The sequence below is a fragment of the Chiloscyllium plagiosum genome, unplaced genomic scaffold, assembly GCF_037043375.1.
Source record: "Chiloscyllium plagiosum isolate Xiang-an unplaced genomic scaffold, Cpla_swu_hap1 HiC_scaffold_33, whole genome shotgun sequence".
Taxonomy (NCBI): domain Eukaryota; kingdom Metazoa; phylum Chordata; class Chondrichthyes; order Orectolobiformes; family Hemiscylliidae; genus Chiloscyllium; species Chiloscyllium plagiosum.
In genome coordinates, this window is record NW_028270171.1 from 37,832,318 (window position 1) to 37,856,108 (window position 23,791).

Consider the following 23,791-nt stretch of genomic DNA (forward strand, 5'->3'; position numbering starts at 1 on the left):
TACTATAAGTCGTAAAATAATCAGAACTTGCCTTAAAAGAATTTGTCTACTCAAGTTTTTTTTAAAAAAAAACTTCTAATGCATGAACAATGGCTGAATCCAAGGTCACAGATATTAACCATAGAATTTTGCTTTTACTACAATCTAATGTTGAACTGAAACTTCAACTGTCCTCTATAAATCGCTTTTATGTAAAGATAAAAGAGATTAGTTAGAAACTGATAGTAAGGCAGTCATGATCTGTAAAAAGAACAGGAGTTATCATTCCTTTTTTTTTCTTCATAATCACAATAGAATCCTTAACCTTAAAAGAAATCATGTTAAATTTCCATAACAAAAATCAGATTCAAAACAGTCCTGGAACTCAAGCACCAGGGAATAAAACGCAAACATTCAATCACCAACAAACAAATGTGCATTCAAACCAAATCACAAAGGGTTAAACTTCCTACCAGCTGTACAGCTCTTTTCATTCTCTCTCTCGCATATTGACATATAAACTCAGATATTCACAAACCCAGTCTTCGTCCGATCTGTACTTTGGCCAGAAGACAGCGGGACGAAGAATGGAGTCCTTAGTCCATACAAAGCAACAATATTTAATCATCTTTCTCCCTTGCACAAGTATTATTTTGCCAATTTCCACAACATCCTGCCCAAAGGACTTTCTGGAGGAATGTTGTAAGGGACCCCGCCTCCATTTCCATTGTCTTTTCCTTACTTTGTTTCCCCGGAGGCTTTTTTCTTACCCAAAGCGCAAGCCATATTGAGTTCCTTCGTTAGTCCCTTATTAACTACTAAAACTCAATCCCGACCACCAAGGCAATACTTAAAAGTCAATTTTCTTACCTTGGTCTGTGCACAGAGTTGCCTGGCCCCTTTTGTCACTGTATTTTCTATCGAGCTCCTATCACTGTCTGATTCAGATGTCTCTCTTATAGGATTCACATCAGTCACCCAAGGGAGCAGACCAAACCGGGACACGAGACCGCTCCTCAATGGGGAACGGGACGCGTCTTCCCAGTGTCCAAGGCCAGCCACTCCCCCCGGTGATGGAAGAAAATCCCGGACACGAGCCCCCAATTGTGAGAAACAAAAGCTCACTCACTTTAATAATTTCAGTCCGAGACAAATATCTGAATCCGCCATTTATTTATACACCTATAGGTGGGTGCCCTGTCTCATTACCAGGTAAGGTAATGACAAAATGCACACCAAATCCAACAAACTCTCGAAATTTATACAGTTTGAATCCCCATATTTTTCCTTATTCCATTGTCTGTTCCCTGCTTCGCTTACGTCACTCATTTCCTTAAGACTTATCCCACAACTTCTGTTTATCCTGTCTTGTCCGTGACAAACTCTTATCTCTGACTCCCATAAGGGTGTTTGACGTCAGTCCATTGTAGATTATTGATTAAGCATATCTTTTCTTCTATCAGCATCTATTTCCATCCAGAGGCCACTTTGACCTCTTTGATTAGGGTTTGTTCCTGTGTCCCCGTGTAAGGGGGAAACAGATGCTTTCCTGTTTGCCCATATATCCACCATTGTTCTGTATTCATGTCTCATGCTTTCTTTTTGCTGAATATGTATTTTCTCATTCCTATTCTGTATCAGAATTTATACTTGCAGAAATAACATTAATTCATTTATATCCCACAATAGGTTTATAAATTATTTATAAAGTTCACCAGGAAATCCGTCAGGAACGTGCGCCTTTACATTCTGAAGCTGCTTCACAACCTCCTGTGCTGACAATGGTGCATTAAGGCACAAAACTTCTTCAGGGATTACTCCTGGAAGACCCAGGTTCTTGAAAAATGACTCCATCTTAATCCATCTATCCTAAAAATGTTCAGTCTGAAATAATTCGATGAAAAATCTCGGACAGGAGACATTAATCTTTTGGAATTGAAGGTAAGGATCCCAATACCTTCTCTAATTGAGGTAATGGCTTAAGAGGGGCGCTCGTTTTCCTGGCAAGATAGAATAAATACCTGCCTGGCTTATCACCATGTTCAAACAGTCTTTGTTTTGCAAAACCTTCTTGGCTGTCCGTGTGAGCGTGGAATACACTGTAGACCGAAGCGTTGTGATCCTCTGCAGCTTAGCCACTGAGCGACAATCACAGTATGCACTCTCGGCTGCCCTCAGCTTTGCCTCAAACCAGCGTTCCTGCTCCCCCTTCTGCTCCATCATAAGGAATAATTATTCCCTTGGCATAAGCCTTAGCAATTTCCCATAGAGTGGATGAGTTATTGGTTGAATCTGAATTAATGGCTAAGGAAGATCTGAATTCGTTGTAGCGGTCAGCACAGTAGCACAATGGTTAGCACTGCTGTCTCACAGCGCCATAGACCCGGGTTTAATTCTTGCCTCAGGTGACTGTCTGTGTGGAGTTAACGCATTTATCCAGTGTCTGCGTGGGTTTGCTCCCACACTCCAAAAATGTGCAGGTTAGGTAAGTTGGCCATGCTAAATTGCCTATAGTGTTAGTTGAAGGAGCAAATGTCAGGGGCTGGATCGCTGTGAACTTTTTGGGCCGAAGGGCCTGTTTCTACACTGTAATTAATCTAATCTAACTACTAAATTGACCAACTAGTCTTAAGAATAAAGGGATACATTCGCTAGTGTCTCGAATCTATTATATTGCACTTAATGTTAATCAATAAGTATACTGCTTCATGGTCAGAAATGGTAATATTCCTAATTGTGCAGGATGCCATCGAATCTAAGATTGTTGCAGGAATGGGGAAGATATCAAACCTCGTGTGGCATTTATGCCGGTTAGAAGAAAAGAAAATCCCTGCTTGTGATGTGGATCTGCCACCAGACATCCACCAGCTCTCGTTCTGCACACATATCCACTAATTGCTTACATTATAACGAGGGTATTGGGGCACCTTTCGACATTCTGTCCACCGTGGGGTCCATAAAACTTTTGAAAACTTCTACAATAATGTGCCACGATGCAAGATAACTGAATTTGGAGGGTACGCTACGAGTGGGGGGCGGGGGTGGGGGGGGGGGGGGGGGGGCGTGGGGCAATAAACATTCAAAATACTATATTTTTTACTATAGTTCAAGGTTTTGGGTATTATGAGCCTCCCTTGATTGTCAAATACAATCTAGTAGGTTAAATGGAAGATTTTCTTTATCCATTATGGCTTCTCCCCTCCTCCTAATATTAAAAGTCGAGAAATAAACCAGATCAAGCCCAACCTGCTGTATTGTCAATTGTTCCTTGTCATCAAAGTGCATCTCTGCAATAGGACAACATCCACTCTCTCTCTTTTTAAGACTAGAAAGTAAATTTTTCCTCTTTTCTGGCCAATGGCTCATCTTAATGTTCCAGGTAGACCATTTAAGCACATCATTACCCAGAACACACTGTCGCAACATTTGAACTCGAGAGAGGAAGAACTCTAATTACTGATAATTACTAAACAAAGTCTCATAGAGCTTAAAAACTACACAAACTAAGTCGACTACAACTGCCAACTCTCAAAACTTTCCAAAACTAAGCATTTAAGTAAATGGCTGGGATGGAGTGGGTTAGGGAACCACTTTGCCCGTGCTGTGATGCAGAGCCCAACAAAGCAGACCTTCCAGATCGCCACCATCTGGGATTTCCCCTTAACATTTTATCGATATTATCATTTCTTTTGCATTGTATTCCTGGATGTGCTGGAGCAGTGTGATTTTGTACCACTGTCAGCATTTCCCCAACACTGCACATTCCCCGATAATCCTTGACTCCGTTATTCTTTATGCACCTTCTGTCTGTGCTCAAAAATATTCAATATCTCTGCCTCCAATGCTCTGCAGAGAAGAGAGTTCCAAATACTCTCACCATTGAGAAAACAAAAAGTAACCTCATGTGTGTGTGAGATTACTTATGTCTCCTTACCTGAGAAAGGATATATTAAGTTGGAAGCAGTTCGGAGATGTTTCACTTCATGTATTCAGGGATGAGGGTCTTACATTATGGAGGCTTTAACAGGTTACTCTTGGAATCAGAGGTGATCTTATTGAAACATACAAAACCTAGAGGAGAGTGGATCAGATAGATACCCACTGGGTGTTTGTATCATCCAAACTTCTTGTTGTTTTTATAGAATCTCTACAGTGTGGAAGCAGGACATTCCGTCTATCATGTCCACATTGACCCTCGGAACAGTATCCCGCCCGGTCCTGCCCCCCTACTCTATCGATGTAACCCTACATTTCCCATGACGAACCTATCTAACCTACACATCCCTGGGCACTATGGGCAATTTAGCATGGCCAATCCGCTCTAAGCTGAATATCTATGGACGATGGGAGAAAGCTAGAACATTGGGAGGAAATCCACACAGACATGGGGAGAATGTTCAAAATCCACATAGAGGGTTGCCCGAGGTTGGAACTGAACGCAGCTACTTGGTGACGGGAGGTATCAGTGCTAACCACAGATCCACCATGCGCATCCGTTAGTTTTATTAGTTACTTTTGGCTAACGAAAGAAATCTGCCTGACTTGTTGCTGTCACTGAACCTGATTCAGTCTGAGAACTTTATTATCGGCCATATCACCAACCTGGTTACATTTAAAATTTAATGTGAGCAGTGGAGGAATGGGACGAGAAAAGGAAACGGTGACACCTCCAACATCCATCAGAGCAGGAATTAGGATAAATCCACAAAGTGGGATTTCAGTCAAGTGGGAATTCTCTTTCCCAGAAGTTTGGGTTGGCTGGACCTTTATATTATATTGAAGCTGGCTTTGTCTGATTTTCCATGGACAGGTGAATCAGGGATAATGGTACATGGAAAGAAAAGTGCAGCTGGGATCACAATGAGATGATCCATGACTTTAGTTACTGGTGGGGTAGTGTGAAAGGGCCGAATGGCCCACTTGTGTCCCTCAGCCCTGTGTTCTGATGTTCCATTCAGCCCTCGGGCATGCTAAACAGGGGCAGATCGAGGCCACTCCAATGGTTCGGTGTAGTTTTGGAAATCTACTTGGAAAATCCAGGCTGGATCAGGAAGTGACCACCACCCCACCCGCCAGTCCCTGTTTCCAGGCTTCCCCTCTCTGTAACGTCTGCTCCAGATGTAGGTCATGTTGCAGACCCAGATACGCTGGGAATGCAGCCACATACCCCACGCAGGGTTAAAACAACAAATCCTCTGCTCTCCTCTCTGAATGCAACATTGTACAACACGATTTCCAGCAAAATAACCCGTTACTTTCGAAAAGCATAACATGTGAAATTAATAAATAGGAACAGGAGTAGGTCAATCGGCCCCTCAAGCTAACACTTTCATTTAATCAGAACATGGCTGATCTACTCCAGGGCTCAACTCCACTCCCTTGCCGACTCCTTGTATCCCTCCACACCTCTCTGAGTTAGGGAATTCCAGACATTTACTACCTTCGGAGAGAAGACATTACTCTACATCTCAGATTGAAATCGATGTTCCTTATACGGTATCTATATCATCGAGTTCGACACTTTGCTCAAGAATGAAAAAAATTTCTCAACATCTACCTTCTCCAACCCCTTCTGTGTCTTGTATTTTTCAGCATTATCACTCTTCATTCATTTAAACCCCAATTAATTATCGCCTCACCATCTTAGAGATTGTCAATAACGCAACCCTTTCTTCCCAGGAAACCGCCTCATGTACCAACCAAGTTATTGCTGCATCAGCATGCTGACTTTATTTTTCATACACAGAAAGACTTAATGCCTTTACTGTTCCTTTTCTGGAAGTCCTCTCCATTAAGTAACAGCCTGCCTTTTGATTCTCAGTGTCATCCTCAAACTCGGATGTATATTGCACTCAACTCCCTCCTTCAGACTGTCAGCATAGATTGTAAATAACTGATGCCATCAGACTGATAGTTGTGGTACTGCAGCAGATAAACCTTTACCATAAAGATCCATTAATCCTGACTCTTCTATTTCTGTGTTAACCAATCATCATCCCATGTTAATACAGTATCCGACGTCCTGGAGCTTCTGTTTTGTATAAGAACTTTTGTATTGTAATACCTTGTGGAAAATCTCTCGTGTCTACCAGATCCCCTTTATCAAGTCCGTTGTTACATTCTCAGGTATCTCCAGAAATACTTTGCATGATTTTTACAGGGCAAAATATCATTTCCCTTTCACAAAATCACCCTGACTCTGAGTGAAGTTTTTCTAAATGTCCATGCTTGCCAGGTTTTCCAAACTATACTAGTCCTATCTGTTTTCATTAGGTCCATGTGCCTCTAAATGTTCCTCATCCATATGTTTTTCCAAATGAGTTTTAAATTTTGTAGCTGTCCTTGCATCTCCCACTCTTCCTCTGGAAGCTCATTCCATACCCACACCGCCCACTGTGTAAAATAGCTGCCCCTTACTCCCTTTTAAATCTACCCTCTTTCACCTTAAACCTATTCCCTCTATGTTTGGATACCCCTAGCCTTTGGAAAAGACCTTGGCTATTCACCCTATCCATACCTCTCATGATTTTATAAGTTTCTATAATGTCACTCCTCAACATCTTACACTCCATCTGATGCTAACTTCAAGAACAAGCGTTTGAAGATAATCACTGCAAAATTGAAACAATATTTAAAATGACAGGTAACCAACACTCAGCCGAAATGTCATACTGTGATTTGTTTTTCTCCATGTTACAATACTAAGGCAGCATGAAACGCTTACTAGTGCCAATAAGAAGTCAAGCACCTGAATTCCTTTATCTAAAGGGGGTGATGATGACCACAGTGAAAACGTATCTGTGGCCAAATCTATATAATACCACATCGTCAACATTCTCCCTCCTGGCCTCCGTATAACTTTGTGTGGTTGTGTCTTTTTTATCTTGCATTCAATAGAGAGAACCCATTTCCCCCATTCGACCCATTATACAGAATATTTTCGTTCACCACTGCTAAAAGCCCGTTTTCTTTTGCCACACCCTCTTTTCCCTGCCACCCATCCTCCACATCTGGCAAGTGATTAAAAGACCATTTTGCAATTGTATTCAGTTTTGAAGAATTGTCACACTGGACTGGAAACGCTAACTCTGTTTCCCTTTCTCTGCAGATGTTGACTGACCTGCTGAGTTTCTCCAGAAATGAATAGGCGCAGAACAATTTTTTCAATTAAATAAATAATTATGGATACTGGAAATAAAAATAAAAAAAACCTTTATAGAAGGTTCACTGGTCCTTAAAGTTTAACTCTGCATGCACTCCAGAAATTTCTGCAACATCTTTCGCAATTTCTTCAGCAATTTCTGTTTATGAACAATTTCCAACGACATATTGTCAAAGATGCCCAAACATCCTGTCCAACATGGAGCGCCGTACACTGGGAACTGAACAGTAACGCATGGTGACAAGTTCCTTGACTCTGAAACTGCATAAAGCTGGCATCACTGACACTGCAGAGCTCTGAATCATGGTCAGGGAGAAAATGGAAGTATGTCCGCATCAGAAACCAGAGTAGATCACTGAGTACAGGGCTGATGGATGCATGGGTCTCGGTGCGAACTGGGGCGGGGGGTTGGGGCGGGGGGGCTGGCAGTCAATATGCAGCTAAAACTGGGTTATCATCTGATGCTGTAGATTTCAATGACACTCTGTCACTTTTCCCCCAGGATAGTCCATCCATCTAAAATTTCCATCAAGCCGATCCATGGGTCAGTGACGTGTGTGGGTGAACATGGTCGGGTCGGAATCACGTGCACTTAAACCTGATTACAACCCATGAAAACTACTTGACTGGTTACACTACAAACAGCAGGACTAACATCTGATACAGAGGGAGAAATGATGCCAAGACTTACAAATCAGATCTAAGCTCTCTCGTCCTGTCAAATCCATGCATAAAATTCGATGGACCATTAAACAACAGACTGGAGGAGAGGACTCCACAAATATCCCCATCCGAAATAATGGAACAGCCCTGTGCATCCATGTCAAAGATGCAGTATCTGCACCATCCTCAGCCAGAAGTGTTTAGTCGATTACCCACCTTACCCTCACTATGATACCCTCAGAATCACTGATGCCCGTCTTCAACCAATTCAATTCACTGCACGTGACATGAAGCAACAGCTGGACACTGTAGATACGACAAAGGCATTTGGCCCTGACACCATTCCTGCAATAGGACTGAGGACATTTGCTACAAAACAAGCCATGTACCTGAGGAAGCTGTTTCATTCCAGCTCCAACTCTGACAACTCCCTGGCAATGTGGATAATTAGCAACTGCAGTCCTCACTTTCTCCTAATGTGGGTAATTACTCAACTATGTCCCATCCCCTAAGAAGGGAATAATTACAAGCGGACCAATTACCACGCCCTCAGTCCCATCACGATAGTCAAATTGGTTGGGTTTTTTTTGATAGAGCTGTCACACAGCACAGAAATAATCGGTTCAGTGTGGTTTCCGATAGGCCCCCATGTGGAATTGTCATTGGATTGCTAATCCAGTCCAGGCTAATTCTCTGGTAACTGGTGCAAGTTAACAACAATTAATTAAATATCGAGATCTCATACCTGGTGTCAGTAATAGTGATCGTTTATTCAATATCGATTATAGATGTCGATCTCCTTCCCCAGCGTACTTTCAGGAAGTAAATCCCCTGTGCTTTCCTGTCTGGCCGAAACGTGACTCCAGACATGTGATACACTCTTCAATGGTCTCTGAAACGGGCAAGCAAGGCACTCAATTGTATCAAATTGCTCCGAGGTCTTAAAGGATAAACCCGGAGAGAACACTCGTTATCAGAAAAGGGAACGGGAAACACAATCCTGTCGACCCTGCAGAGACCTCCTTCCTAACAGCTGAGAGCTTGTGACAACATTTACAGAGCTTTCTCACAAACTGCACAGAAGCAGTGGGAAAGGAATACGTCATACAACTCATTGAGCTTTCCACATTCTACTTAATGGCCGAACATCTCCTCAACGCAGTTTTCCCCATACAATATTCATATCCCTGAACATGTTTAAACATTGTGAAACATAAAATGAGAACTGCTGTAGTCCATTCAGCCCGTCTGTTTTGCGCCTCCATTCTATGTACAGGCAGTTCACCAATAAAGCGTGTTGATTAAATACAACTTGGCTGCAATGCGATTCATGAACCTTTTTCTATAAAGTGAACCTGGCGTTTACTGTGACGCGATTCCTTGGTGGGTACCAGCTGAACAGCAAATCCTACCTCAGAAACCCTCTGTTTACAAAAGGTACAATCAATGTGTTCAGCAAAAACAGGAATGCAATCGACTCTGCAGGCCTTGAAACTGAGCCTGAAACTGGGAATTGTAGTCTATATTTCGAAAGAACTTTATTTCAAACTGTGGGGAGAATCTTGGGGAGAACTAGAATTTTCCATCGTCCTCACATGGTCAATCAGCCCCGCGCGCTTTCTGGTGAAGATTGTGGTGAAAGGTACAGTACACCAGTGAGTGACTGTAGTGTGAAAGCGTTACATTTACAGCACTGTTCCATTACAACATATAATTTAAAGATTTATTTAGACTATCCTATTGTGTGTTAGATCAAATTTAATTTTTGGTTTTTACTGATATTTTTGGGGGTTCACCATTTACCCTCTCTTTTCCATAGACCCCATTATTAATATTGCACGATTTTGTACAACACAGTGTTGCACAGGAACACAGTTATTGCGTTATTGGAGAACAACCTGGAATGACAGCTGATTTTCTATCTTCACACCATACTCCTGCTCTCTCCCTATTCCTTTAATTTCCAGAAATCCTTATTTTTATTCAGCCCCTTGACTTCCACAGCCTGATCTGGGAGAGAGTACCCCTGGTTCGCCACACTCTGAGTGCAGGCATTTATTCTCATCTCAATGCAAAGTGGCCTATCTGTACCTAATATTGTGGTCCCTTGTTTTAGACGTCCCAGCCAGGGGAATTACCATCCCTGCTTCTAATCTGTCTCGCCCTGTCAGAGTGTTATACATTTCACTGACATTTCCACTCATTTTCCTAAACCCCATTAAATACAGGTGCAGTTGCCCAAAACTCTGCTCCCACAACAAGTCTGTCATCCCAGAGATCAGTCTGGTCATCCTTTGCTGCTCTCCCTCAATGTCAGGTTGGTCGTCTGTTAGGAAAAGAGACCAAAACTGCACACAATACTGCACAATGTTCGAGATGGGGTCTCACCAAGGCTCTGTACAGCTGCAGTAAGATACATAGAACATAGAACACAGAAGAATACAACGCAGTACAGGCCCTTTGGCCCTCGATGTTGCGCCGATCCAAATCCACCTAACCTACACTAGCCCACTATCCTCCATATGTCTATCCAATACCGGCTTAAATGCCCATAAAGAGGGAGAGTCCACCACTGCTACTGGCAGAGCATTCCATGAACTCACGACTCGCTGAGTAAAGAATCTACCCCTAACATCTGTCCTATACCTACCACCCCTTAATTTAAAGCTATGCCCCCTCGTAATAGTTGACTCCATACGTGGAAAAAGGTTCTCATGGTCAACCCTATCTAAACCCCTAATCATCTTGTGCACCTCTATCAAGTCACTCCTACACCTTATTTTCTCCAATGAAAACAGCCCCAAGTGTATCAGCCTTTCCTCGTACGATCTCGTACGACTGGAATAGGTCCAGTCAAGGATAGTAGTGGGAAGTTGCGTGTGGAGGCGGAAGAGATTGGGGAGACACTGAATGAATACTTTTCTTCAGTATTTACTCAGGAACAGGGCATTGTCGTCGATGTGAATACTGAGTCATAAATAAGTAGAATGGATGGCTTTGAGGTATGTAGAGAAGTGGTGTTGGAAATCCTGGAAAAGGTGAAAATAGATAAGTACCCTGGCCTGATGGCATTTATCCTAGGATTCTCTGGGAAGCAAGGGAGGAGATCGCAGAGCCATTGGCCTTGATTTTTATGTCCTCATTGTCTACTGGAGTAGTGCCAGAAGACTGGAGGATAGCAAATGTGGTTCCCTTGTTCAAAAAGGGGAGTAGGGATAACCCTAGTAACTATAGGCCGGTGAGTCTCACTTCTGTTGTGGGCAAAGTCTTAGAGAGAATTGTAAGGGATAGGATTTATGCACATCTGGATAGAAATAATGTGATCAAGGATAGTCAGCATGGTTTTGTGAAGGGCAGGTCGTGCCTCACAAACCTTATTGAATTCTTTGAAAAGGTGACGAAGGAGGTTGATGAGGGGAAAGCGGTAGATGTGGGATATATGGATTTTAGTAAGGCGTTTGATAAGGTTCCCCATGGTAGGCTACTGCAGAAAATACGGAGATATGGCATTGAGGGTGAGTTGGAGGTTTGGATTAGGAATTGGCTGGATGGAAGAAGACAGAGGGTAGTAGTTGATGGCAAAGTTTCTTCATGGAGTGCCATCACTAGCGGTGTTCCGCAAGGATCTGTTTTGGGACCATTGCCGTTTGTCATTTTTATAAATGACCTGGAAGAGGGGTTAGAAGGTTGGGTGAGCAAGTTTGCGGATGATACGAAAGTCGGAGGAGTTGTTGACAGTGAGGAAGGATGTGGCAGGTTACAGCAGGATATAGAGAAGCTGCAGAGCTGGGGAGAAAGGTGGCAAATGGAATTCAATGTAGCTAAGTGTGAGGTGATTCACTTTGGGAAGAATAACAAAAAGATGGGGTACTGGGCTAATGGTCGGATACTTGGTAGTGTGGATGAGCAGACGGATCTTGGTGTCCATGTACACAGATCTCTGAAAGTTGCCACCCAGGTAAATAGTGCGGTGAGGAAGGCATATGGCGTACTGGCTTTTATTGGTAGAGGAATTGAGTTCCGGAGTCCTGAGGTCATGATGCAGTTGTATAAGACTCTGGTGCGGCCGCATCTGGAATATTGTGTGCAGTTTTGGTCGCCATACTATAGGAAGGATGTGGAGGCACTGGAACGGGTGCAGAGGAGGTTTACCAGGATGTTGCCTGGTATGGAAGGAAGATTGTATGAGGAAAGACTGAGACACTTAGGGCTGTTTTCATTAGAGAAAAGAAGGTTTAGGGGTGACTTGATTGAGGTGTACAAGATGATTAGGGGGTTAGATAGGGTTGACAGTGCGAACCTTTTCCCGCGTATGGAGTCGGGTAGTACAAGGGGGCATAGCTTTAAATTAAGGTGGGGTAGATATAGGACTGAAGTTAGGGGTAGGTTCTTCACTCAGCGAGTTGTAAGTTCATGGAATGCCCTGCCAGTAGCAGTGGTGGACTCTCCCTCTTTATGGGCATTTAAGCGGGCATTGGATATGTATATGGAGGATAGTGGGTTAGTATAGGTTAGGTGGGCTTGGATCGGCGCAACATCGAGGGCCAAAGGGCCTGTACTGCGCTGTATTGTTCTATGTTCTATGTTCTATGTTCTATGTTCTATGTTCTATGTTCTATGATCTTCCTACCATACCAGGCTACATCCTGGTAAACCTCCTCTGCACCCGTTCCAGTGCCTCCACATCCTTCCGATAGTATGTCGACCAAAACTGCACACAATACTCAAGATGCGTCCGCACCAGAGTCTTATACAACTGCAACATGACCTCAGGACTCCGGAACTCAATTCCTCTACCAATAAAAGTCAGTACGCCATATGCCTTCTTCACCACACTATTTACCTCGTGGCAACTTTCAGAGATATTTGTACATGGACACCAAGATCTCTCTGCTCATCCACACTACCAAGTGTCCGAGCATTAGCCCAGTACCCCATCTTTTTTGTTACTCTTACCAAAGTTAATCACCACAGACTTACCTACATTGAACTCCATTTGCCACCTTTCTGCCCAGCTCTGCAGCTTATCTATATCCCGATATAACCTGACACATCCTTCCACTGTCAACAACTCCACCGACTTTTGTATCATCCGCAAACTTGCTCACCCAACCTTCTAGCCCCTCCTCCAGGTCATTTATAAAAATGACAAACAGCAATGATCCCAAAACAGATCCTTGCGGAACACCGCTAGTAACTGCACTCCAAGATGAACCTTTACCATCAACTACTACCCTCTATGTTCTTCCAGCCAGCCAATTTCTAATCCAAACCTCCAACTCACCCTCAATGCCATACCTCCATATTTTTTGCGGTAGCCTACCATGGGGAACCTTATCAAATGCCTTACTAAAATCCATATACACCACATCTACCGCTTTCTCCTCGTCCACCTCCTTAGTCACCTTCTCAAAGAATTCAATAAGGTTTGTGAGGTACGACCTGCCCTTCACAAAACCATGCTGACTATCCTTGATCACATTATTCCCATCCAGATGTTCATAAATCCTATCCCTTACAATTCTCTCCAAGACTTTGCCCACAGCAGAAGTGGGACTCACCAGGCTATAGTTACTAGGGTTATCCCTACTCCCCTTCTTGAACAAGCGAACCACATTTGCTATCCTCCAGTCTTCTGGCACTATTCCTGTAGACAACGAGGACATAAAAATCAAGGTCAATGGCTCTGCGATCTCCTCCCTTGCTTCCCAGAGAATCCTAGGATAAAATGTCATCAGGCCCGGACTGGACCTATTCCTACCCTAGTCATTCCTTTATTCCTGACATACCTATAGAAAGCATTTGGATTTTCCCTAATCCTACCAGCTAAGGATTTTTCATGTCCCCTCCTTGCTGCTCTTAGCTCTCTCTTCAGATCCTTCCTGGCTACCTTATAACACTCAATCGCCCCAATTGAACCTTCACACCTCATCTTTACATAGGCCGCCCTCTTCCATTTAACAAGGGATTCCAATTCCTTATTAAACCACGGCTCCCTCACACGACCCTTTCCTCCCTGGCTGACAGGTACATACTTATCAAGGACACTCAATAGTTGCTCCTTGAACAAGCTCCACATATCAATTACGCCCTTGCCATGAAGCCCACATTTACTCCTGTACTCAAATCCTCTTGAAATGAAGGTGAATATAACATTTATCTTCCTTCCTGATTTCTGCTCCTGCAATATTGCTTTAAGTGATTGGTGTACAGGGAGATCCAGATTCCTTTCAAAGTTACAGATCCCCACGTGCTGGGCCTACATACAATGGTCAGCGTGCCAATGCCATTCCCAGTATTGACTTCTGGCTTCAGAACTCACTGCCACACATGTACTCGAAGTGCTATTCAGAAAAAAAAAACAAAAATGCAGCTTTAGTTCATTTATCGTGCAACATTTTTCAACCACTCCTTTTTCAAATGAGATGCTGCCAGTCCATTGTTCCCATCAAAGTACACAACGTCTCATCTCCCGTATTTCTCTCCACATGCCACATATTTGCCCAGTCACTCCACTTGTCTCAACCACCTTGGAACTTTTTTACATCCTCCTCATCCACTCACAAGCTGACATCTTTTCGTGCTGCCAGCAGACTTGGGAATATTGCATTAGCGCCCCTCACCCAAAGATATGATGTGTATTGGGAATAACTGTAGCTCAAGACACGATCCTTACAATATCCTCCAAGCCTTCCATTTAAAAATAAATCATTGTTTTATTCCTACTCACTGTTTCCTGCCAGCTCTCCCATTGTAAATCTATGACCATATATTAGCCCGAGTCCCATAGGATTCGAATTTGCACAATAGGCTTGGGGCTTTATCAAAAATCTTTCTGATAATCCACTCGCATGGCATTGATACCTCCTACATAATTTTACTAAAAGCCACTTTCTCAAATATGATTTCCATTTCATAAATCTCTGTTGACTTTGTCTAATCCCATTAATTTCAGTCCAATGCTTTCTCTAAACTGTTTAGTTGCTATTTTCATTCCAGTCCCTTTTTCTCACAAGACTAAAGTTCCCTAGTATTACTAGGAAGTTTTCTTTTTTGATTTGTTTCCTTCTGTGAAGGCATAACTAAAGTATTTGCTCCATAGTTCTGCTATTTCCCGGTCCTCAATTATCTGGTATCAGACTTAAAGAAATCTGCAACTTTTTTCTCTTAATTTTGCCATTGACATATTTCCAGAAAATATTACAAGTTGTCTCTTATCAACTTTGTTAAGATAATCTTCAGACACCCATCAATTCCTACCTTAACCTACGAAATGATTGACCTTCCACAGCCATACAATCACAGAAGCACAGACTCTGTCCTACCAGAAATACAGCACAGTCTCCATTCGGCCCAAGACCTTAGCCGTGAAACTTAAAGCATTTGAAGTGCATAACCGTGTCGTTTGTAATGGTTTGAGGTTAGCATGACAACTCCACTCTCAAGAAGTGCATTCCAGAACCCAACCACGCTCTGGTTGAAAAACAATTCTCAAATCTTCACTAAACCGTAAACCTTTCTCTTTAAAAGTGTGTCCCTTTGAGTAAAATCAACAGCTGCTGTCTATCCAACCTGTCCATGTACCTCGTAATCCTATCCTTCTGAATCACAGACCTCTCAGCCTTCTCTCCTCCAAACTAAACAACCTGACCTTATCCAGCCTCTCTCCATAGCTGATATGCTCCATCCCAGGGAACATCCTGGTGAATCTGCTCTGCACTCTCTCCAGTACAATCACAACATTCCTGTAATGTTGTTCCCAGACCTACATACAGTATTCCATCTTGCCCTCCCCAAAGTTCCGCATAGTTCTTATAATCTATGCCTCGATTAATAAAGGCTATGTTTTCATTCCACTATCCTTTCCCAGGATTAATCTGTTCAGTCATATTCAGCGATGTGTGGAGAAGCACTCTCTGAACTTTCTAGTGTGTTGCTGCCATTCTTTGAGTACTCCCCTGACTGGTTCCTTCTTCCAAAGTGCATCACCTCATGGTTACATTCCATTGATCCACCCATTTGACCATTCCATCAGTATCTAACTGTAACATAAGGCCTTCCTCCTCACTGCCAACCACCCGGCCAATCTTTGTATCAAATACAAACTTACTTATTACACAACCCACCCCTCGTTCATATTCACAGCTGCATCATTTATGAATACCACAAATAATAAGGATAAAAATCACTCAACATCAGTTATATCACGTGGTTGTGCACGTTGATGAAGAAGCAGCGTTTCGAAAGATAGTGCTGCCGAATAAACCTGTTAGACGATGGTCTGGTGTTATGCTATTTTTAGATTTGTCTACCGCAGCCCAACACTAGCACCTCCGAATCACAAATAATAAGGGACCCAACACTGATGCCCGTGGTACACCATTGGACATTAGCCTCCAGGCACACAAACAGCCTTCTACCACTCCCCTCTTTTTCCTACTAGTAAAGTTGATTTAGATGCAACTTGGCAAGTCACGAATGAGTCCTACGTGTTCACTGGTTATTCTGTTCCGCTTGACACACTTGTAGGTTATCTGTGGATTCTCCGTAATCTTGTCCTGCCTTGCCCCTGTGTTCGTCATTCCCCTCCACGCGCAGGATTTCCTCCTTATTGCAGTCTTAAATGGTCTGTCCCTTATTCTGCCATTATGTGCCTTGAATGTGGATTAGACAGCCTGATAAATTTTCTGTTAATTTCCAACTTGCCGTATGTTTTGTGTGTTTTATAAAGTTCACAGTGACCCACCGCTGATTCACTGAAACTCAAGAGAACATAGGCCAAGTTTCCTCATCACGCAATCTCGCCATCTGAGGAATTTATCTGGATAATATCCATTACACTTCCTCTGTTGTCAGTATATTCTTTCTTAGATTTGGTCACCAAAACTGTTCTCAATACTCCAGGTACAGTACTCACCAACACTCTGTGAAATTGCTTCAACATGTCTTTACATCTATATTCTGACTCCCTAAAAGGAAGGCAAACCAAACTTTAAGTTTCCACTAACATATTTGCCTCCAAATACCTTTCACATCATTGCATTTTCAAACTCACTGTGTGAGTTCTTATAGAAAGCCTTCTGATAAGCTAACACCTATGCCAATTCTACTGGTACCCCATTATCTATGCTGTAAGAATCAACTTCAAACAATTCCAAAGTTTGTCAAGTATGATTTCCCTTTCAGAAATACATACTGAGTCTCTCAAAGTTTGCTGTTAATGTCTAAATATCCAATATCACATCCTATATAATAGATTCGAACAGGTTACCGACAAATGTCAAGTTAATTTGTCTGCAGTTCTCCACACTATCTCTTCTTCCCTTTGTAGATGCTTGGATCCCTACCATTCATCTGTAGTGCTTGGATCATATTTACTAATGTGCATTTATGTACACCAGCTTCCAGACTCTGCAGAATGTACAGGAAAATACAACACAGTCATCGACAATGCAATCAATGTTTCTATTTGTGATTTATTTCTGAAGATTTTGATATGAAGTACATCTGGTTTGTCAAGCTTAGCAATGCTCAATCCAGCTGCATGTTCAATATTGCCTTGTTACTGATATGAATTGACTTTATGTCTTTACTTCCACAAGTCCTATACGATCACTTCATATTTCTGGGTGATTTTCTGGATCTTACTCCATTAAGACAGATGTAAAGTAACTGGTCATTTGCTTTGCTATTTCCCTGTTATCCACCATAAACTCGTCTCGCCCGATTGCAAATGTCCACATTTGACTATTATTTTTTCTTTTGAAATATCGACCATAGATTTTTGCAGTCTTTGTTTTCCCGTTTGTTTGCATGCATGTTTGCTTTTTGACTTCCTGATCAGTTTCATGGCCCTCCTTTTTCTGGATTGCAATTTTCTGAGAATTCTTAGGATTCCCTTCTTCTGAAGCCACTTCCTGTGATTAATGTATTCTTTAATTTGTTATGCTAATCATCATTAAGTCACTTACTCACTCTTTGGTGTTTTCCCCTGAAATAAGTAGACATATCTTTCAGACTATGCAGTATTTCTATAAATCTCCTGGTCCTGATCAGATATATTCAGGAACACTGCGGGAAGACAGAGAAGGAATAGCGGGGGCCACGGTTGGTACTTTTGTATCATCAGTAGCCAACGGGTGAGGTCCTGGAGGACTGGAGCGAATGCTGTGCCCTTATTCAAGAAGATCTACAAAGAAAAACCTGGGACTTATAGACCAGTAAACCTGACATCTCTAGTTTCTTGCAAAGATTCTGAGAGAAACAATATACATGCATTTAGAAAAGCAGGGTGTGATTATGGGCAGTCAGCACGTCCTTGTGCATGGGGGATCATGGCTTAAATATTTGTGAGAGTGCTTTGGTGAAATGACCAGTAACTTTGACGAGGGCATGGTGGTATACATAGTGTATATGGATTTCAGTAAGGCCTTCAGTAAGGTTCCACAGGGTAGGCTATTCTGGAAGTTTACATCATATGGAATTGAGGGGGAGCTGGCAAATCAGATCCGAAATTTGCTTGATGGTAGGAAACATAGAGTAATAGTGGAAGCATGCTTGTCGGACTGAAGGCCTGTGATGAGTGGAATGCCTCAGGAGTCGGTTCTGGGACTATTACTGTTTGTTTTATGCATGTATATTGTAGATATATTTACAGATAAGTGTCAGTTCTTGCATTTTAGAAAGTCAAATCAAGGTAGGAGTTTCATGGTGAATGACAGGGTCTTAGGGAGTGTATTGAGACAAAGGGACCTTGGAATTCAGGTTCAAGGTTCTCTGAAAGTGGAGCCACAGGTAGATAGGGAAGTGAAAAAGGCATTTGGCACACTGGCCTTCATCAGTCAGAGTAATGAGTATCGAAATTAGGGAGTTATGTTGCAGTTATACAGGATGCTGGTGAGGCAATACTGGTAGTGTTATGTTCACTTTGCTATAGGAAGAAGGTTATTAAACTTGAAATTTACAAGGATGATGCCCAGACTCAATGGTCTGAGATATGGTGAGAGGTTGGGCAAGCTAGGAGTTTATACTTTAGAGTGTATAATACTGAGGGGGATCTGATAGAAGTGTATAGGATCGTGGGAAGCATGGATAGAGTGAATGCACTCAGTCTTTTTTTCCACAAGATTGAGCAACCCACGGACTAGAGGGCATCAATTTAAGATCCAAGGAGAAAGAGCAAAAGAGAATTTCTTTTACACACAGGGTGGTATACACATGGAATGAGCTGCCAGCAGAAGTGGTTGAGGGAGGTACATTCACAAAATTTAAAATGCATTTGGACAAATACACGAATAGGAAAGAATAAGAAGAATATGGGGCAAGGGCAGGGAAATGGGGTTAATGTGAATGGACAGAGAGAGAGGGGGGACAGAGAGAGGGGGGACAGAGGGGGGCGACAGAGGGGGGAACAGAGGGGGGAATAGAGAGAGGGGGCCAGAGAGAGAGGGTGACAGGGAGAGAGGGGACAGGGGGGGGACTGAGGGGGGAACAGAGAGAGGGGGCCAGAGAGAGAGGGGGACAGAGGGGGGCGACAGAGGGGGAACGGAGGGGGGAACAGAGGGAGGGGGGCTGAGAGAGGTGAGGCAGAGAGAGAGGGGGACAGAGAGAGAGGGTGACAAGGAGAGGGGACGGGAGGGGGAAAAGCGGGGGAACAGAGAGAGGGGGCTGAGAGAGGGGGGACAGAGGGAGAGGGGGACAGAGAGAGGGGGACAGAGCGAGAGGGGACAGAGGGAGAGGGGACAGACAGATGGTGACAGAGTGGGGACAGAGAGAGGGCGACGGGGGGACAGAGAGAGGGGGACAGAGGGAGGAGGACGGGGGGCAGAGAGATGGGGAACAGAGAGAGGGGTACAGAGAGAGGGGTACAGAGAGGGGGGACTGAGCGGGGGGAGCAGAGAGAGGGAGGTCAGAGAGAGGGGGACAGAGAGGGGGTACAGAGAAGGGGGTACAGAGGGTGGGGGGACGGGGGGCAGAGAGACGGTGACAGAGTGAGGGCAGAAAGAGGGTGACAGAGAGAGGGGGCGGGGGGGCAGAGAGAGGGTGAAAGAGAGAAGGGGGCAGAGGGAGAGGGGGCAGAGAGAGGGGGCAGAGATAGGGGGACAGAGAGAGGGGACAGGGAGAGGGGTACAGAGGGAGGGGGACAGAGGGAGGGGGGACAGAGGGAGGTGGGACAGAGAGACGGTGACAGAGAGGGGGCAGAGAGAGGGGGACAGAGAGCAGGGGGTACAGAGAAACGGGGACAGAGAGACGGGGGTAGAGAGTGGGGGAGAGAGAGGGAGCGGGGACAGAGAGAGGGGCGACAGAGAGAGGGGGGGCCGAGGGAGGGGGGACAGAGAGACGGTGACAGAGAGGGGGCAGAAAGAGGGCGACAGAGAGAGGGAGTCAGAGAGAGGGGAGAGAGAAGGGGCAGAGAGAGTGCGAAAGGGAGAGGGGGGCAGAGAGATGCGGACAGAGGGGGGGTCCGAGAGACGGGGACAGAGAGAGGGGGACAGAGGGAGGGGGACAGAGAGAGGGGGACAGAGGGAGGGGACAGAAAGATGGTGACAGAGTGGGACCAGAGAGAGGGCGACGGGGGGGCAGAGAGAGTTGGGTCAGAGAGAGGGTGAAAGAGAGAGGGGGACAGATAGAGAGGGGGCAGAGAAAGGGGGGCAGAGAGGGGGCAGAGAGAGGGGGACAGAGGGAGGGGGACAGAGGGAGGGGGGACAGAGGGAGGGGACAGAGAGATGGTGACAGAGTGGGAGCAGAAAGAGGGCGACGGGGGGTCAGAGAGAGGGGGGTCAGAGAGAGGGGGACAGAGAGAGAGGGGGACAGAGAGGGGGTCAGTGAGAGAGAGGACGGGGGGGCGGGGCGTACCAGAGTGGGGGGGCAGAGAGAGGGGGACAGAGCGAGGGGTCAGAGAGAGAGAGGGATAGAGAGAGAGGGGGACAGAGAGAGAGGGGACAGAGAGAGAGAGGTCAGACAGGGGGACCAGAGTGGGGGGGGGCACAGAGAGGGGGACAGAGAGGGGGGGACAGAGAGGGGGAACAGAGAGAGGGAGAACAGAGGGAGGGGGACAGAGGGAGGGGACAGAGAGATGGTGACAGAGTAGGGGCAGAGAGAGGGCGACAGAGGGGGTGTAGTGAGAGGAGGGACAGAGAGAGGGGGACAGAGAGAGAGGGGGGCAGAGAGAGGGGGGAACAGAGAGAGTGGGGAACAGAGAGAGGGGGACAGAGGGAGTGGGGACAGAGAGAGAGGGACAGAGAGACGGTGACAGATATGGCGACAGTGAGAGGGGGACAGAGAGTGAGGGGGTCAGAGTGAGGGGGGAACAGAGAGAGTGGGGAACAGAGAGAGGGGGACAGAGGGAGTGGGACAGAGGGAGGGGGACAGAGAAGTGGTGAATGGGAGGGGGCAGAGAGAGGGGGACAGAGGGAGGAGGACAGAGAAAGAGGGGGTCAGAAAGAGGGCGAAAGAGAGAGAGGGACAGAGAAGGGGGACAGAGAGCGAGGGGGTCAGAAAGAGGGCGACAGAGGGAGGAGGGACAGAGAGGGGGCACAGAGATAGGGGGACAGAGAGAGAGTGACAGAGAGACGGTGACAGATATGGCGACAGAGAGGGGGACAGAGAGAGATTGGGTCAGAGAGAGGGGGGAACAGAGAGAGAGGGGGACAGAAAGAGGGGGGAACAGAGAGAGAGGCTACAGAGAGAGGGGGACAGAGGGGGGGACAGAGAGAGGGGTACAGAGGGAGGGGGACAGAGAGAGGGGGACAGAGAGAGGGGGACAGAGTGTGCGAGGACAGAGTGGGGGGACAGAGAGAGGGGGACAGAGAGGGGGGGGACAGAGAGAGATGGGAACAGAGAGAGAGGTGGACAGAGAGAGAGCGACAGAGAGACGGTGACAGAAAGTGCGACAGCGAGAAGGGGACAGAGAGGGGTGGACGGGGGTGAACAAAGAGATGGTGACTGAGAGGGGGCAGCGAAAGGGCTACGGGGGGGGGCAGAGAGGGGAAGACAGAGAGAGAGGGGGACAGAGAGACTGTGACAGAGAGGGGGCAGAGAGCGAGCGACAGAGAGGGGTGACTGAGAGGGGGCAGAGAGAGGGCTACAGAGAGGGGGGTACAGAGGTGTGGGACAGAGAGAGGGTGGACTGAGAGAGGGGCAGAGAGACGGGGACAGAGAGAGGGGGAAAGAGAGATGGTGACAGAGAGGGGGAAGTGAGGGGGGGACAGAGAGAGGGGGGAAAGAGAGACGGTGACAGAGGGGGCAGAGAGACGGGGACAGAGAGAGGGGAACAGAGAGACGGTGACAGAGAGGGGGCAGAGAGATGGGGACAGAGAGAGGGGGGAAAGAGAGACGGTGACAGAGAGGGGGCAGAGAGAGAGGGGTCAGAGAGAGGGGAACAGAGAGACGGTGACAGAGAGGGGGCAGAGAGAGGGCGATAGAGATGGGGGAACAGAGAGCGGGGAACAGAGCGAGGGGGCAGAGAGAGGGGGGCAGAGAGAGAGGGGGACAGAGAGAGAGGGGGACAGAGAGAGAGGGGGACAGAGAGGGGGGTCAGAGAGAGAGGGGGACAGAGAGAGAGGGGGACAGAGAGAGAGGGGGACAGAGAGAGAGAGGACAGAGGGGGAAGGGGGGGCCAGAGTTGGGGGGGTCAGAGAGAGGGGGACAGAGAGGGGGGGACAGAGAGAGGGAGAACAGAGGGAGAGGGACAGAGGGAGGGGTCAGAGGGAGGGGTACAGATGGAGGGTACAGAGTGGAGGAGAGAGAGGGGCAGAGAGAGGGCGATAGAGATGGGGGGGCAGAGAGCGGGGAACAATGCGAGGGGGCAGAGAGAGGGGGCAGAGAGAGAGAGAGACAGAGAGAGAGGGGGGACAGAGAGAGGGGGACAGAGAGAGAGGGTGACAGGGAGAGAAGGGACAGAGGGGGGGAGACTGAGGGGGGAACAGAGAGAGGGGGCCAGAGAGAGAGGGGACAGAGGGGGGCGACAGAGGGGGAACAGAGGGGGGAACAGAGAGAGGGGGACTGAGAGAGGTGAGGCAGAGAGAGAGGGGGACAGAGAGAGAGGGTGACAAGGAGAGGGGACGGGAGGGGGCAAAGCGGGGGAACAGAGAGAGGGGGACTGAGAGAGGGGGGACAGAGGGAGAGGGGGACAGAGAGAGGGGGACAGAGCGAGAGGGGACAGAGGGAGAGGGGACAGACAGATGGTGACAGAGTGGGGGCAGAGAGAGGGCGAAGGGGGGGCAGAGAGAGGGGGACAGAGAGAGAGGGGGACAGAGAGAGGGGGAACAGAGAGAGGAGGACGGGGGTCAGAGAGATGGGGAACAGAGAGAGGGGTACAGAGAGAGGGGTACAGAGAGGGGGGACAGAGCGGGGGGAGCAGAGAGAGGGAGGTCAGAGAGAGGGGGACAGAGAGGGGGTACAGAGAAGCGGGTACAGAGGGAGGGGGGACGGGGGGCAGAGAGACGGTGACAGAGTGAGGGCAGAAAGAGGGTGACAGAGAGAGGGGGCAGAGGGGGGGCAGAGAGAGGGTGAAGGGGAGAATGGGGCAGAGGGAGAGGGGGCAGAGAGAGGGGGCAGAGATAGGGGGACAGAGAGAGGGGACAGGGAGAGGGGTACAGAGGGAGGGGGGACAGAGGGAGGGGGGACAGAGGGAGGTGGGACAGAGAGACGGTGACAGAGAGGGGGCAGAGAGAGGGGGACAGAGTGCAGGGGGTACAGAGAAACGGGGACAGAGAGAGGGGGGTAGAGAGAGGGTGAAAGAGAGAGGGGGACAGAGGGAGAGGGGCAGAGAGAGGGGGCAGAGATAGGGGGACAGAGAGAGGGGACAGGGAGAGGGGTACAGAGGGAGGGGGACAGAGGGAGGGGGACAGAGGGAGGTGGGACAGAGAGACGGTGACGGGGGGACAGAGAGAGGAGGACAGAGGTAGGAGGACGGGGGGCAGAGAGATGGGGAACAGAGAGAGGGGGTCAGAGAGAGGGGAGAGAGAAGGGGCAAAGAGAGTGCGA

The 23,791-nt window shown here is 46.6% G+C and overlaps 1 long non-coding RNA gene across 1 annotated transcript in view; it reads right to left on the bottom strand.

Moving 5' to 3' along the window:
- The window catches only part of LOC148141486 (uncharacterized), a 306,543-nt gene that overhangs the window by 64,559 nt on the left and 218,193 nt on the right, over positions 1 to 23,791 (bottom strand). The window contains exon 2 of the long non-coding RNA XR_015752544.1: positions 8,550 to 8,696. This is a non-coding gene — a long non-coding RNA (uncharacterized LOC148141486). The remainder of the gene's footprint in view (positions 1 to 8,549; positions 8,697 to 23,791) is intronic.